Raw genomic sequence first — 12,500 nt, 5'->3', positions numbered from 1 at the left:
CAGGAGGCTAGCCCGGGGCTTGTTCACGTGACCGTGGCAGGATTCCAAGAGAGGGGAGGGGAACTTTGAGTCTCCTGAGCCTTAGACTCACAAACGGCACAAATCATTTCTATTGCCCCAATCGAGTCACATTGTACTGGCCAAAGTATGTCATGCGGCGAGACAGATCCCAGGTGGGTGAGCAAAGAGAATCCAGCACTTGGTGAGAGGAACTTTAAGTCCTAGTGCAGGAGGCTCGAGCACGCACGCGCGTGCGTGCGTGTGTGTGTGTGTGTGTGTGTGTGTGTAGGGGGGGCATTTCGAGGCAGAAATTCTCTCCTGTTTGAGTCTGTGGGCTTGTGACCTCCTTGGCTGACAGAATAAGGCAGGGGGGACTCTGTGGAACTTTGGGGCTGGGTCACAGACGGCGATCCGGCTTCTGCTTTGTTCACCGGGACCTCGCAGGAGCCTGGGGCTGTTATGTAAGAAATCTGACCGCCCCGGGGCCTCGTCTTGGAGTCCTCCCTGCCCAGACACTGGGCACTGGGTGAACAAGCCTCGGGAAGATTCTAGCCCCAGAGATAGGAGCCTTCCCAGCTGACCCCTGGGCATCGTGGAGCACAGACATGCCGTTCCCCACCCCCCAGAACCCACAAGCACCGTATAATGGTTATTGTGTGCTGCTAAGCTCCAGAGTGGCTCAGCCAGATGCTGGGAAGAAGAAGAACAGACACCTTGCCGTGGGGAGAGGGTGTTCCAGGCGCGGAAAACGTCCCATCAGCAGGAGGGCGGGCAGGGCAGGGGACACTACGGTGGTGGCTTCCGGCAAAGTTCCCAAAGTGTGGGTACGCCACCTGGGGCGGCCTGCTCTTCCATCCTGGGTTTGCTGCCTCCGGGCCCAGGGCCCCCTGTTTTTCCACCTCCGGTGCCCAGCAGGCTCCTCAAGCCTGAACGCACAGGGGACCTTGGAGCCCCGCTTCTCTCCTTGCTGTGGGAATTTCAGTTCAGAATGAAAGCAGGGGAGGGAGAAAGCTTGGCCCGCTGGGCTGCAGCCCGAGCTCCGATCCTTCCAGATCCTTCCGTTCCCTGCCACCCTGGCCCCTGCTGTAAAGACACCTCAGCCTGGCATCCTCCGCCCTGCTGGCCCCCAGCCGCGGGTGGTTTCTGGGAGGCGCTCCCAGCCTCGTGTGCTAATCCTTCCAAAGAAGGAGGAGGAAGAAGAGAACAGTGTGTCCTGTCCTCACGCGTAGCCGATTTTCCAAGGGGACTGGGAAGGGGGGACTGTAACACCATGATCATCGTCAGGATTAGGATCGGGATTAGGATTGTTCTGGACAATAGCTGCCATTTCTTGAGGGTTAACCTTCAGCCGGGCGCTATATATCATTTTATCTTCACTTGTGGTCCTGAAGATAAAGATACTAAAACTCCAGTTTAAAGCGGAGGAGATGGGAGCTCAGGCAGGAACCTGCCCAAGATCACACAGCCGGTAAAATGTGGGGAAAGATATGGTCCCAGGTAAGTCCGACCTCAAAGCCCACGCTCTTAAACACGGTTGGCGTGCTATCGTACTCATGTCCCAATCCTCTACTCGTGGCTCATTGGAGAAACTGCCAGAAGCTAATTGCTCAGACCGTCGTGTTCCTTAGGAACCACACCAAAGCTCAGGTACCTCGGACCTCCGGGGGGCTTACATCTAGCCGAAGAGCCAGAGGACCTTGGAGTGAAAGTAATCTGTGCTGCCCATCAGTGCAAGGCCACAAATATTTTCCTGAGCCCTCCTATGTGCCAGGCACTGACAGACACCAATGGGGCTGGGGGTAAGGGTACAAAGAGGAAAAAGGCACATTTTATATCCTCAGGGAACTTGGCACTAATAAGGGGAATAAAAATAAGGCCACCAACCCTAGCACATATCATTGCCATCGAATTGTATGCGACATCTTTTGGTTATAAATTACGGAGATCCCATTCAAAGGATCACGTTTATTGAATCGTGCGACAGAAAATTCCAAGGATTGATCTCTCCGGCTTCAGGCAAGGCTGGACCTAGGTGCTCGGATGATCTTGCATCAGTGCTTGGCCTCCCTCTTCCTCTGAATTGGTTTTACTTCCAGGCAGACTTTCTTCTTATGACAGCCCCTGACAGCTCCAAATTTACATCCTTGGCAACTCCAGGGAAAACAGAGTGCTTCTTTCCTAAGAATTCTGGCAAAAGGCCCTCAGGAGACTCTCTTTCGTCTGGCTTGACTGTCTGTGCTTTTTGCCCGAGCCCATCACCGCGTAAGGTGGATGTGATACTGCGACTGGCCGAGGCTGGGTGTGCTTCCCTTCCTGACTGAGAGTAGAGGTGGGGCAGTTCTGCTCATGGAAGCTGGGGTTCTGTTACTGGAAGAAGGGGAACAGACGCCGGGCAGGCAAAACCCACACATAACCTAAGCCTTGGAGGCACAAAGACCCTTCGTGTGCGTTTTATCCAATACCTTCGTATCATAGATAGGAAAACCGAGAGGACCTTCACATCTCTCTCTGCCACTTGGTGGGGCCCTGATGAATCCCTTCATATCTCTGTGCCTCAGTTTCCTCCTCTCTAACGTGGTTATAATGACATCATGGTGTCAACTGGGAGGATGAATTCATATACATACTGTACCCCACTTAGAACAGTGAAGCATATTAGGTGCTCAATAAACGCTGTTCTCTCTCCCCGTGTCTCTCCCCTCTGGGATCCCTCAGAGTCATGCATCCTGTTCTCTGCGCCTCTGAAGTCCTGCCTTCACCCGTTCGCTACGATCCAGTGTGGTTGTCATTCGTTTTTACTCCCGTGGGGCTTAGCTTCTTCCACTCAACTGAGAGTTCTTCAAGAGCAGGGACCTGTGGATCACCAGCAGCTCTGTGGATCTCTGTTTCCACTGCCCAGCCCCTAGCGGAGCTAAAGACAGATGTGGAGAGGAAATCGATCAATAACCAAAGTCGATGTTGCAGACCGGTTGTTCCATTTAAGTAATGCCGCGTGACGAGCCATCACGGTGTTTAGGGACTTCATAAAACGCTTATTTTGTGCATGACTCTGCAATTTGAGCACAGCTCAGTGGGGCTGGCTTGTCTATGTTCCACTCGGTGTCCACTGAACCTGCTAGAAGGCCAGGAGCTGGGACATCTGAAAGGCCCCCTCGCACACATCTGGCCCCTGGGCCAGGAAGACTGACAACTGGGAAGGCTCAGCCGGGCAGCAAGGGCTGTGGCTCGCTGGGCATCTCTGTCTATCCGTGTGGTCTGTCTGTGTGGTCTTTTCAACAGGATGGCACCAGGGAGCTGGACTTGTGTCAGCACAAGGCAGCCGGGGTCTGCGCCCTAAGAGAGAGAGAGTACCAGGTGGAAGCTGTATTGCTTTTTTAAAAAACCAAACACTTGATTTTAGAATAGTTTTAGCTTTACAAAAAAATCGCTGAGATAACACGGTTCCCACGCCCAGTTTCCCACACTAGCTTAGGCTGGCGTGATGCATTTGTTGCAATGAATGAACCAATATGGATCCACGTAACTTTATAACTGAAGCCCATACTTTATTCAGATTTTCGTAGTTTTTTCACCTGAAGTCATTTTTCTGTCCTAGGATAGAATGTGGTATCCGGGATACCGCATTACCTTTAGCTGTCGTGTGTCCTTAGTGCCTCTTGGCTGTGACGGGTTCTCTTACTTTCCCTGTTTGGATGGCTTTGACAATTTCCAGGCGTGCTAGCGAGGCAGTAGAACGTTGGCAGAATGTCCCTCAGTGGGGCTCTTTCTGATGTTTTTCTCATGATGGGGCTGGGGTGTGGGCTGGGGGGACAAAGACTACAGAGGGGAAGGGCCCTTCTGAACGCATCATATCAAGAGCACGTACCATCAGCACGACCAGTCACTGTCGACGTTGATCTTGACCACTTGTCTGTGGCGGCGTTTGCTAGGTATCCGCACTGTGAAATTACTCGTCCTTTCCTTTCTCTACATGGTACTTTTTGGAAGGAAGTCACCAGCTCTGTGCAGCCTGCACTTAGGGAGTGGGGAGTTACGCTCCACCTCCTCGAGGGCAGAGCATCTGCATAAATTATGTGGAATTCTTCTACATGGGAGATGTGTCTATTCCCCCCCCCCCCATTTATTTATTTATTTATTTATTTATTTATTTATACCATCGTTGGTTTATATCAGTGTTGACCACGGTTATTTATTTTCTACCTTGGGGTATCATCCAACAGTGTGTTATTTATTTTGTGGCTTGAATTGCTCCAGCTTTGGCCACTGGGAGCTCTTTCAGAAGGGCTTCGTGACCCTTTCCTTCCCCCATCATTCACGGTACGTGTGTGCGTGTGCACGCGCGCGTGCGTGCACGCGCGCGCACTCGCGCACTGGCTTACCTTTTCGCATTAGAAGATGTTCCGGGCTTGTTGCGTGTATTCCCTGCCCCGGTGCCAGCATCAGCCATTTCTCCAAGGAGCCGTGTTCCTTTTTTTGGAGAATGGTATTAGAAACCAAGATGTAGGGGCCACGCGGGCTCATTGCTGCTGGGGTGTTAACACCCCTTCTTAACATTGCCTCGGAAGTCATGGGGTTCAGTGCTGTCGTAATCACGGGCCCACTCAGAATCAAGGGCACAGAATAGAAACTCCTCCACCTCTCTGTAGAGGTCTGTCATTGTCACACTGTCAGAGCCGGTGTCACCTTCTTTGGAAAGTACCATCTGTCACAACAGTGACACTGTTGCACGCCCGAGGATTCTCATCTTACTTAAAACATCCTTCATCCCCACTGGGTTTCTATTTGGCTTCAAAGAAACTCTTTCCGTGGTTTGGTTTTGCTCGAAGATGGTTTGCTGTGACAGGGACACACCCTACATAACCCTGGGTCCCCTTGTGAGCCGATCATTGCCTTCTCACTGCTCTCCTCGTCCTTTTGTTGGGATCCAGGAGAACGTCTCAGCTTGCTGCTCTAACGTCTTTCACATACTTATGAAGCTTGCTGATTTCTTTTCTTTTGTCATGTTCTGGCTCACAGCGTTGTTACAGCAGCAGAGACATTTGCGGATTACCAGTACGCAGGTGCACCCCCACATTTCCTGGTCCCCTTGCCGGCAGGCAGGGCCACGTGACTATCCGTGGCCAATGGGGCTGTGCGCGGAAGATTTGAAACCTGTGAGCGGCCGTCCAGCTCTGTCATCTCCTGTTAGGAGATGGCATGACTCCCTCTGCTGAGACTCTCACTGCGTGGGGGGCCCTCTGTCACCCCACATTGGTTATGCTATGTTAGGTCGTTGAGCTCTTGGGATCAACTATTGCCTAATCTTTCTTGACTAATAGGGTGAGTGATACTGGATTTTTCATTTACATAATGAGGCAAAATTTACCCAAAAAAAGTGCTTCAAGGAAAAATAGGTGAATAGTCAGACATGGTGTAAATCCTCGGGGCCAAAACGCAAATGAGTAGCATTTGGGAAAATACTGCCACTGTGTTTTTGTCTTGCCGTCGGGATGGGAACTCTGGTCTTTACTGGAATTGGCCAGAAGATAAATTTGTTCATTCCCATTTGCTCCCTGTCCGTCCTGTGATTTAAATAACAACCACCAAAACCTCTTCATTAAAGCTTATCAGTCAGAGATTACGTGCAAAGATCGGAATCTTTCATCGGATTTTAGAGCCAAATAGCTTGCCTTTGCCTATAGTGTTCTCCTGTTCTCCAGACATTAATCAAGGGTCTAAACTTGGTGAGAGGGGGCTCTTCAAGTCTCTCTGCTCATGGGGTCCTATTGAAAGGCACAGGCAAATGATAACTGCCTGGCAATGAGAGAACACGCAAGCACGGCGGCCAAGAGGGAAGGTTGGAGTGTCATTCCAACCCAGTGGCCCGAAAGCTGGGCATGTGTGTGCCGATTAGTGAGTAATTGGGCCTTGGCACGGTGATTTGCATGTCGGAAACTGCTAAAATATTCACGTACTTGACTGTGTCTCTTCCAATTAGATATAATAAATGCAGATTTGGGTGACCATATGTTTTCTTTTGATGTAATGGTTTTAACCTTTAAGGGGTGTGTGTGTGTGTGTGTGTGTGTGTGTGTGTGTGTGTGTAGCTTTCCAGTTCTTCAGGGCTGGACTGATTGGAGGTAAGCTGGTATTTTACGATTAGCCTATTATTAGAGATTCCTTGGGATTGAAAGAACAGACAGTGTAGCTTTCTAGTGTGAATCCTCTTTTCTTCCTCCCTTCCTTCCTCTCTTCCTTCCTTCCTCCTTCCAACCTTTCTTCCTTCCCTCCCTCCTTCCCTCCTTCCTTTCTCCCTTTCTCTCTCAAGTAGACTCATTTCTCTAAGCCTCACTTTGCTCCTCTGTAAAATGGGGCTAATAATAACACGTACGAGAATTTTTGAGGAATAAAGAAGATACTACCTATGAGCCATTTGGCACAGTGTTTGGCACATGGGGAGTGTTCGGTAGATGATAGCTGTTATTATTATTATTATTGGCTGTTTGTCTTTAGTGGGTTACTTAGCCTTGCTGAACCTCAGTTTCTCCATCTGAAAAAATGGGCTCATTCCATTCCTTACATGAGATTATTGTGATGTGTGGTGATAGGTAGATATTATTTTTACTATATGCTCAGTGAATGCGTGAATAAATGAATGAATGAATTCTGGGATGCATCGTGTATTAGGCAGGGTAGGATTTTTACAGTATAAACTTCCCCCAGGGGTGCCTGGGTGGCTCAGTCGGTTAAGCGTCCGACTTCGGCTCAGGTCATGGTCTCGTAGTTTGTGAGTTCGAGCCCCGCGCCGGGCACTGTGCTGACAGCTCGGAGCCTGGAGCCTGCTTCAGATTCTGTGTCTCCCTCTTTCTCTGCCCCTCCCCTGCTCATGCTCTGTCTCTGTCTCTCTCAAAAATAAATAAGTGTTAAAAAAAAGATTTTAATAAAAAAAAAAAAAAACTTCCCCCAAGTTTCGGCCTGAAACAGTAAGTTTATTTCTCTCTCTCACCTCACCTCAACGCAATGGATACAAATGTCTGCTGCACATACTCATTCAGGGACCTGCTCTCCTTCCAGCCGAGGCCCCACCCTCTGCAGGGGCCTCAAATGGGAGACCCATGGGTGGGAGAGATGGTGGCAGAGCTCACGTAGGCCTGACAACGGTCACTTCTGTTCTGGTTCCAGTCGCCTCTTAGTACAAACCTGGCCGCAAGAAAAGCCGGGGGGCGCCCTCACTGTGCACCCAGGATAGCAAAGGGGATGACTGTGCACCCCGGCCTGAGGTTCCCACAAACCAACTGAGACTCCAAATAATACTGAATGAGTCCTATTCGATGGCATACCGGGTTGACGAGCCAGGGGAAGGTTGGAAGACGGACAGAGGAGAGAAGCACGTGTGGAACAGCAGTGGGGCCCCTGTGTCTCTTTTATGGCTCTGGGTCCTAGACGTTGAAGCCACAAAGTCCCTCCCTCCGTCCTTGGCAGTTCGCTCCTTCGGAATCCATTAGCGAGCTCCGCCGTTGTTTTCCTGATTTCATTAAAAATGCCACCAAGACACATGCTCTGCGGTATGCCACTTCAGTCCTAAGTGGGGCATTTTTGCTAGATGGATCGATTTTTTAAATGACAGCATCTGTTTGCTTGTACACATTTATTTATAATTCTCCCCTTGGCAATTAGAGCTGGGAAATCGGTGAGCGGTAACCAGCTGTTTGCATTAGCTGAGAAGGGAGGCAGTGATTTGATCTGTGAAGGAGCACCAAAGCCCTGGCCAGAAGCAGCCAAAATGGAACAGATGTCCTCAAACACACAATCCCGGGGAGGGCCTTGTAAATCACGTACACCGCCAGCCCAGAGAGACAGCTGCCGAGCTGGGTCAGCCGGAGAAGCCCGTGACAGTGGGTGGCTGCGTCCGGTCCTCTTGGGGACTCAGGGATGTTTGCGGAAGGGCAGAAGCATAGCTGAGGGGGTGGTCCTCGGCGAGCTGGACCTTCCGATGAGTCCCCTTTGTGCCCAGGGTGAAGCCCTATTGCTCCTTTGCCCTCCCTCCCTCCTGCTCTCTTTCTGCCTCCAGCCACCCTGGCTCCTTGTGGCTCCTTGCTGCTCCTAGAACATGCCAGGTGCCCCCCCCCCCCGCCCCCTCCTCAGGGCCTCTGAGGCTCCGGCTTCCCCAGCCTGGAGCTCTCCTTCTCTGGGCTTTTCTCCACTGGCCTCTGTCACGTCCTTCCAGCCTATGTTCCCGTGTTACCGCTCAGCACCTACCACAGATGCCCCCGACATTCGATGGTCCAGCTTAGGACTTTTCAACTTTACTCAGGTACGAAAGCGATACGTATTTAGTAGAAACTATACTTGTAGTTTTCAGCGTGGATCTTACCCACCCCCCCCCCCCCCCCCGCTGGTGACATGCAGGGCGCACCCTCGTGTGACACTAGGCAGGGGCAGTCAGTCACGCGATCTCTAGGGTCAACCACCTGTACTCACGACCATCCGGTACCCATACAACTATTCTGTTTGTCACTTTCAAACTTTATTCAACTGGGGCGCCTGGGTGGCTCGGTCGGTTCAGCGTCCAACTTTGGCTCAGGTCGTGATCTCACCAGTCGTGGGTTCGAGCCCCGCATCGCGCTCTGTGTTGACGGCTTGGAGCCCGCTTGGGATTCTGCTTCGGATTCTCTTTCTCCCTCTCTCTCCCTGCCCCACCCCCACTTGTGTGGGCGTGTTCTCTCTCTCTCTCTCTCTCTCTCTCTCTCTCAAAAATAAATAAACGTTAAAAAAAAAAAGAACCATATTCGATCAATTACAGGAGCTATTCAACGCTTATTTATAAAATGGGCTTTGGGTTGGGTGATTCTGCCCAAGTGTAGGGAGGCTAATGTAAGTATTTCAAGTACATTTAAGGTAGGCTAGGCTGAGTTATGATGTTTGGTAGGTTAGGTTACATTAGGTGCTCATGATTGCAAGGACCTTGTCTGTCTTGTTCACTGCTGAACTGTGCCGGCACACAGTAGGTGCTCAATAGATATCTACTGACTCCATGAGGGGATATTTCACTCTGGGGGGGGGGGGACACTGCACCCTGTTACCCTCCCTGTCTGCAATTCGGGGTGGGGGGACTCACAGAAAGCCCAGGTCACTGAGGGAGACTCCTTGGGGACAGCAGCCCTGTATTCTTGATCTCTGTAGCTCTGGAAGCCGGGTACACAGATAGTGCTCAAGGACTGGTAGTTGAATAAAGAGAGGGCTGAATGACCGGTGACTGTCAACGACGCTCAAGGCAAAAAAAAAGAAAAAAAAAAAAGACATCATCTAGATTTCCTTCTTTTCTTTACTCGCCCAGCAGCACCTCGCTTGCCAACTCGAGTCTCCAGGTCCTCCAGGAGCACGGTGGCCTGAGCCGCCCCCACCTCCCACCCAGATGACCGCCAACTCCAGACCCGTCCTGGCCGCTACTCTTGCGCCCCCTACAGTTTGTTCTCCGCACAGCAGCCAGCGTGATCAAAAAGTGTCGGTCCTGCCGTTGCTCACCCCCCTCCGAGAGGGGCTTCTACCCATAGCCGAGGCCGGCCGCTGGGCTCCTGCGCACGGGTCTGGCCCCTCTGCCCTCCGTCGCCACGCTGGGCCACACGGGCCTCCTCCTCGCTTCCTTTGAACATCACTTGGGAGACTTTGCGCTTGGCTCTTTCCTCTTCCGCGATTGGTTCCAAGCTGGCTCCTGTATCTTGCAGGTGTCAATTCAAACGTCACCTCCTCGGAGAGGCCTCCCCTGACCACCCCATCTAATCCAGTAACCAAGGCCATGCTCCCCCCGCCCCCGCCCCCGCCCCCCACCCCCCAGCAGGAGGAGTGGCCTGAATTCCAGGTGCGGCTGCCCCGTCCCCTCCCCCACCTCTTCCCCGCTGCTTTCCCACCCGAAGCAGCCTCGCATTTTGATACATGACTTTTATCTTTTTTGTTGTTCCTCCTTCCTCCAGTTCCCCCTTTTCCTTCTCATCAAAGCAGGCAGCTGTTGCCTCAGGGGAGAAATAGAGCAGAAGGGGAACAAGCACTAGCTCGTAAGTCTTTTTGGCTTTTCTTCTCTTTCAGGAGAACTTTTAGAAAAGCTGCGGGGGATTTGAGGCACCGGAAACATCTTGCAGCCAGAGTGGGGAGCCTGGGGCTCCCTCCGCAGACTGGAGACGCTTCATCGGGCTGGAGCAGGGGAGGGGCAGGGGAAGGGCAGGAGGGGTAGTGCTGCCAGCCCTGAGCAGTAAGTCCTGGACGTTACCTCCCGGCTTCTCCCTGGGGAGGCCGCAAGGCCCTGGGGAAGAGGTTGCCTCTAAGCCCAGAGATCCCAACCCAGGCCCCCTCCAGCTGAATCCTGCCCACAGCTATGTCTGGTTTGGCTCATGCCCTTTCTTTTTCTTTCTTTCTTTCTTTCTTTCTTTCTTTCTTTCTTTCTCTCTTTCTTTTCTCAGTTAAGGGATTGTATATTTCAAATTTCTCTTGAAACTTCAGACCCACATTTGTCGTTTGTCTCGAAAAAGATATCTGGCCAGCGTGGTCCCCTGTGCTCTCAGGAGGATGCCCCCCACCCCACCCCCACGCACCCCCTTCTTGCTGCCGGGTCTCAGGCAGTCCACTTGGCTCCTTTTCCTGACTAGCCTAGCCCCTGTGGGCATCTGGGTGCCGGGGCCCCGGAGGATGGTGCTGGAGGCAGCTTCAGTGAAGCTTCTAGGGTCTCAAGCATGTTCTGAAGGCAACAGAGATTCTGCTTCTGAAGGGGTCACGTGAACGGGAAGAACGGGCATCTCAGGGGTAACCCACCCCACCCACACTGACATCTTGTGGCTGCGAGGACCGAGGCCCGACCGCAGAAAGGACTGTGCAAGTCAAGAAGGTTTGAATCTGCTTTGGTGTTGGCTCGGCACAGCCAAACAGAGGGCACGAGTCAGAGATTCAGTGGGTTAAGAAAAATTTAAAAAAACTGATGTATATCCTGAGCAACCCAATTTGTGGATGAGATGAAAGTCTGATGCCACACATTGGGGCAGGGTCCAGTTTGTACCCCCAAGAAACAAAAATATCATACTTAGGAGGGCTTTCTCACCTGTCAGGCAGAATAGGGGGCCCTTTATGCCCTCAAACTCCAAAGTGCGGGCCTCAGAATCATCGGGTGTTAAAACCTGTTAAAACACAGACTGCCGGGCCCAGCCTCCCTGCTTCTGATTCAGCAGGTCGAGGGTGCCCAAGAATTTGTCTTTCTAATGAGGTCCTAGATAACGCTTAGGCTGCTGGTCTGGGGACCACTCTTTGAGAAGCACCCATTTAGACAATCGTATTAATTAGTTCTCACAATCTTATTAGGTAGGATCTATCATCTCCTTTTTAAGGAAGAAAAAAAAAGGTTCATTTGCTTTCCTACGAAGTCAAGCCCGGCCACCGGGACGTGCATCCCTAACCTTGCAGAGGTAACATATCTGAGGGGGAAGGGATGGGAAGGGTAGGGGGGAGTGCTCACACCTGACTCCTCTCTTAGGAGGAGAGAGTAAAGAGTTCAGTAGTCCCCCCGCCCCCCTTATCCGCGGTTTCGCTCTCCGCGGTTTCAGTTACCCGCGGTCAACCGCGGTCCGGAAGCAGATGACCCTCCTTCTGACTTACCATCAGAAGGTCGTTAGTAGCCCAATGTTACTACGGCACAACGCCTATGTCATTCACCTCATTTCATCTCCTCATGTGGGCATTTTATCACCTCACATCATCACAAGAAGACAAAGGGTGAGTACAGGACAATCAGATATTTTGAGAAAGAGAGAGAGTGTGTGAGAGAGAGACCACATTCACACAACTCTTATTACAGTGTATTGTTATAATTGTTCTATTTTATTATTAGATATTATTGTTAATCTCTTACTGTGCCTAACTTACAAATTAAGCTTTATCATAGGTACGTGTGTAGAGGAGAAAACCTTTATCATAGGTACGTGTGTATAGGGTTGGGTATTACCTGGGGTTTCAGGCATCCACGGGGGTCTGGAACATATCCCCATGGATAAGGGGGGAACTACTGTAATACTTAACAATTATGCAGTGATCACTCTGCATTACCCGAAGCCCTTGGCATGTATCCACCCCTCCACTCCTCACGGTACCCCACAGAAGCCCTCCTCATCACCCCCATTTTATAGATGACGAAACTGCATCCACTCTGTCCAGTCAGCAGGCCGGGGAAGAGGATGCGCTCACTTGGGAGGCCTTTACTGGGCGGGGTCTGGAAGCGATGACATCACCTCTGCTCACCGTCATTGGCTGGAACCCAGTCACATGATCACACGTGCCTGCAAGGGAAGCTGGGAGATGTAGTCTCTCTACGCGCTCAGGGGAAACCAGAGATGGGATTTGCTCGCTGATTTTGAGGCAAGCTCCGCGTTAATGCCATTGAGGCCCCAGAAGGAGATGCTATGAACAAAGTCACACAGCGGCTGGAGGGACAGTGGGTGGAGGTGGGGTCTGGGGCCTGAAGATAGGTTTTAAGGCCTTGGCTG

Source organism: Panthera pardus, unplaced genomic scaffold (genome assembly GCF_024362965.1).
Source record: "Panthera pardus isolate Hobbes unplaced genomic scaffold, ASM2436296v1 HiC_scaffold_5, whole genome shotgun sequence".
NCBI lineage: Eukaryota > Metazoa > Chordata > Mammalia > Carnivora > Felidae > Panthera > Panthera pardus.
The sequence above is the reverse complement of the archived record's forward strand: the minus strand, read 5'-3'. Positions refer to the sequence as shown.